Source organism: Salmo salar, chromosome ssa09, assembly GCF_905237065.1.
Source record: "Salmo salar chromosome ssa09, Ssal_v3.1, whole genome shotgun sequence".
Taxonomy (NCBI): Eukaryota; Metazoa; Chordata; class Actinopteri; order Salmoniformes; family Salmonidae; genus Salmo; species Salmo salar.
This window is the reverse complement of record NC_059450.1, coordinates 92,299,864-92,304,957: the sequence shown is the minus strand read 5'-3', so window position 1 is coordinate 92,304,957 and position 5,094 is coordinate 92,299,864.

Sequence of the window (5,094 nt, the reverse complement as noted above, 5' to 3'; positions counted from 1 at the left end):
TTTGATTGATTGATTGATTCACAGAATATACAGATTATTGAATAGATCGACATTCACAGAATGTGCAGATTATAGAATAGATAGACATTCACAGAATGCACAGATTATAGAAGACATTCACAGAATGTACAGATTATAGAATAGATAAACATTCACAGATTGTACAGATTATAGAATAGATCGACATTCACAGAATGTTCAGATCCTTAGAATAAAACCAAAGTTGCGCCCCTGGTGGAAAGTGTTAGGAAATGTAATGTCATATTTTTTTATTGTATATAACTGCCTTAAGGCAAAGGGTGGCTACTTTGAAGAATCTAAAATATATTTTGATTTGTTTAACACTTTTTAGGTTATTACATATGTGTTATTTCATAGTTTTGATGTCTTCACTATTATTCTACAATGTAGAAAATTGTTTAAAAAAATTAAAAAAGAAAGAAAAACCCTTGAATTAGTAGGTGTGTTCAAACTTTTGACTGGTACTGTAGATATAAAAACAAAACATGTAAAGTGTTGATGCCATGTTTCATGAGCTGAAATAAAAGATCCCAGAAATGTTCCATGCACACAAAATGTTTATTTCTCAGAAATTTTATGCACAAATGTGTTTACATCCCTGTTAGTGAGCATTTCTCATTTGCCAAGATAATCCATCCACCTGACAGATGTGGCATATCAGGAATATGATTAAACAGCAGTATCATTGCATAGATGCACCTTGTGCTGGGGACAAGAAAAGCCCCCTCAACAATTGGCAGTTTTGTCACACAACACAATGCCACAGATGTCTCAGGTTTTGAGGGAGCGTGCAAATGGCATGCTGACTGAAGGATTGTCTGCCAGAGCTGTTGTCAGTTAATGTTAATTTCTCTACCATAAGCTGCTTCCAACATCGTTTTAGAGAACTTGCTAGTACGTCCAACCCGCCTCACAACCGCAGACTACATGTAACCACGCCAGCCCAGGACCTCTACATCCGGCTTCTTCACCTTCGGGATCGTCTGAGACCAGCCACCCGGACAGCTGATGAAACTGTGGCTTTGCACAACCAAAGAATTCCTGCACAAACTGTCAGAAATCATCTCAGGGAAGCTCACCTACATGCTTGTCGTCCTCAACAGGATCTTAACCTGACCGCAGTTTGGCGTCAAAGGCAAGAGTAAAAACGTAACAACCTGGATTTAGAGATGTTTTATTCATTTAGCTGAGATAATGACAGTCGTTACCTAGCTAGCTAAACAGAGTCTTCAATATAACATTATGGCAGTGCTTAAACAAGATGTCAACAACATATTTCTTAATATTCACAAAATATTATTCTGGACTAACATACATTATCCATTCAAATGCTTTGCTTGCTTACAACAAGTTGAAAATCTGATTGTAAATCCTCCAAGTTTGACAGACTGTTGTTCTGAGACTTGTATCTACTGTCAGTTGACTAAAGAATGTTCCGTGAATTTGATATGTTGAACATTCCTAAGTTCCAAACTTTATGAACAGGAATATGAGTGCAGACCAGAGTGATCCTCACGTGTATTTTATATTTCTCATAATGCTTTGAATTGAAATGTAAAAGAGTGGCCTGGACACTAAGGCTACACATAAGGTTGTCCAACCAGAGATTCTCTCTCTTCTCAGGGTTCAGGTCTCTCTCTCTCTCAATCATTGTATATTTATTATGTTTCTTGAATATTTTGTATTATTGTTATCATTACCTAATAATATATATATACATAAAATATATACATACAATGTTGTTAGGTGCTGTCTAAATAACAAATGTCTTGAGACATGTCCCATAGTATTGCATTGAATGTCTTCTTAGAAATGTGTTTTAATACGTCTTAAAACATCTGAAGACACATCTTCAAAAACGACAATGTCTCAAGACGTCTGGGTATGAAAGTAATGACATTACGTTACTGATTTTGGGTAATCCAAAAATATATTACACTGATTACAATGATTACACTGATTACACAGGTAGGCCTGAACAGTAACTGTAACAGATTATATTTATAATGAGTGGTTTGGCCACTCTACTCAAGTTGCTGGTTTTATAAACTGGTCAGTCACAGAATTATCAACAAAACGTTTTACATTTATGTTAATAGTCAGTGTTGGAGGGGATTTAAATCATGCCATTTGTCATTTATCCAGGCCTACAGTACAGAATGAATTATAATGGAATACAGGCCTAGTAGTCTACTACTACATAGTCATTTATGGTTTAACTTTCTAAATAAATGTAATGCCTGGGCCAATGCATTAATCTGATCCTGGCCAGCTTGTCTTGAAGAAGCCCCAGTAAATTAATTCCTCAGCAGCATGTGGACGCAGACACCCACCACCCAATGAAGACAATAGCAGCATGAGGAGTCCCCACCATGAATACCACACACACACACACACACACACACACACACACACACACACACACACACACACCCACCCACACACACACACCTCCCCTCCTTCAACAGACAAATTAAAAGGAAGCCGGCCACCCTCCATTTTAGCTCCACAAACAAAGCCTGGAGAGAATGGTTCACTACTGGCTCTAACACCAACCCCACCCCAGCATACCTCCCACTGCACCCCAGCATACCTCCCACTGCACCCCACCATACCTCCCACTGCACCCCAGCATACCTCCCACTGCACCCCACCATACCTCCCACTGCACCCCACCATACCTCCCACTGCACCCCACCATACCTCCCACTGCACCCCAGCATACCTCCCACTGCACCCCAGCATACCTCCCACTGCACCCCACCATACCTCCCACTGCACCCCACCATACCTCCCACTGCACCCCAGCATACCTCACACTGCACCCCACCATACCTCCCACTGCACCCCACCATACCTCCCACTGCACCCCAGCATACCTCCCACTGCACTCCCTACAGAGGAGCTATTTGACCTGACTACCAAAGCCTCCAACAGCACTAAGGAAGGCTGGGGTAACTGAAGGAGCCATGGTGGTCATTTTGAATGTGTTTTTTTTTAATATGTGCTCAAGGCTTCACATCCCACCCCCACTGCACTAGTCTCTACAGATGGGCTGTGTGGCTGGTGACTTCACTAGTCTCTACAGATGGGCTGTGTGGCTGGTGACTTCACTAGTCTCTACAGATGGGCTGTGTGGCTGGTGACTTCACTAGTCTCTACAGATGGGCTGTGTGGCTGGTGACTTCACTAGTCTCTACAGATGGGCTGTGTGGCTGGTGACTTCACTAGTCTCTACAGATGGGCTGTGTGGCTGGTGACTTCACTAGTCTCTACAGATGGGCTGTGTGGCTGGTGACTTCACTAGTCTCTACAGATGGGCTGTGTGGCTGGTGACTTCACTAGTCTCTACAGATGGGCTGTGTGGCTGGTGACTTCACTAGTCTCTACAGATGGGCTGTGTGGCTGGTGACTTCACTAGTCTCTACAGATGGGCTGTGTGGCTGGTGACTTCACTAGTCTCTACAGATGGGCTGTGTGGCTGGTGACTTCACTAGTCTCTACAGATGGGCTGTGTGGCTGGTGACTTCACTAGTCTCTACAGATGGGCTGTGTGGCTGGTGACTTCACTAGTCTCTACAGATGGGCTGTGTGGCTGGTGACTTCACTAGTCTCTACAGATGGGCTGTGTGGCTGGTGACTTCACTAGTCTCTACAGATGGGCTGTGTGGCTGGTGACTTCACTAGTCTCTACAGATGGGCTGTGTGGCTGGTGACTTCACTAGTCTCTACAGATGGGCTGTGTGGCTGGTGACTTCACTAGTCTCTACAGATGGGCTGTGTGGCTGGTGACTCCTGTTCCTTCATCCCACTACATTATCCTCCAATGATAATCTAGTGATCCCATGGGAAGCTATAGTATATCTGCACTTCTACATTGCACAATTATTTTGGAAGGATTTAATCGGATGGTAATGTGTGTCACTGTGTGACAACAGTGTGTGCTAAATGTGTGTTCATATTCACTACACACGCGTCATTGATAGTGAGTGATGAATGGGCCTCTATGACAGAATGTCGTAGAACACAGACCACTCTGAATGAGACGGGTGGGTGGAGTGTGAGGGCTGAAGAGAAGAAGAGTTGATTTGTAGAGAAATGTCCTTGGGACACTTTTTATATTCCTCCCCCTCGGTTTTCAGTGAGCTAGGCCAAGGTCCTGTTTGAATAATGTGAAAATGTACTGTTGTTGAATGTTTTCCCTCTTCCATGAAACATGTCAATGGCCTGACATGATTGGATCGGTGTAAGATATTGTGCGTCCCAAATGATAATTACAATTGGCTCAGAACAGGGCAGCAGGGCTGGATGTACACAGAGAGCTAATATTAATAATATGCATGTCAATCTCTCCTGGTTGAAAGTGGAGGAGAGATTGACTTCATCACTAATTGTATTGAGAGGTATTGACGTTGAATGCACCGAGCTGTCTGTCTAAACTACTGGCACACAGCTCAGACACCCCATATGCATACCCCACAAGGGGTCTCTTCACAGTCCCAAAGTCCAGAACAGACTATGGGAGGTGCACAGTATTACATAGAGCCATGACTACATGGAACTCTATTCCACATCAAGTAACTGACCCAAGCAGTAAAATTATATTTTAAAAAAACAGAAAAAAAAAAAACCACCTTATGGAACAGCAGGGACTGTGAAGCAACAAACATTGGCAGAAATGCACACACACAATAACATACGCACTATACATACACATGGATTTAGTACTGTAGATTGGCGGTGGTGGAGTAGGGGTCTGAGGGCACACAGTTTGTTGTGAAATGTGTGAATGTATTGTAATGTTTTAAAATTGTATAAAACTGCCTTCATTCTGCTGGACCCCAGGAAGAGTAGCTGCGGCTTTGGCAGCAGCTAATGGGGATCCATAATAAATACAAATACCCTATATAGCACACTCCTTTTGACCAGAGTCATATAGGCAATAGGGTGCCATTGTGAAGCAGCATTGTTTCAGTAAGGCTATGTCCATATTTCAATACCATACAATAACTTGTAAACGATAATCAAATAGCCTAAATATCATCAAAAGAACACACTGACGGAGTGAAGATA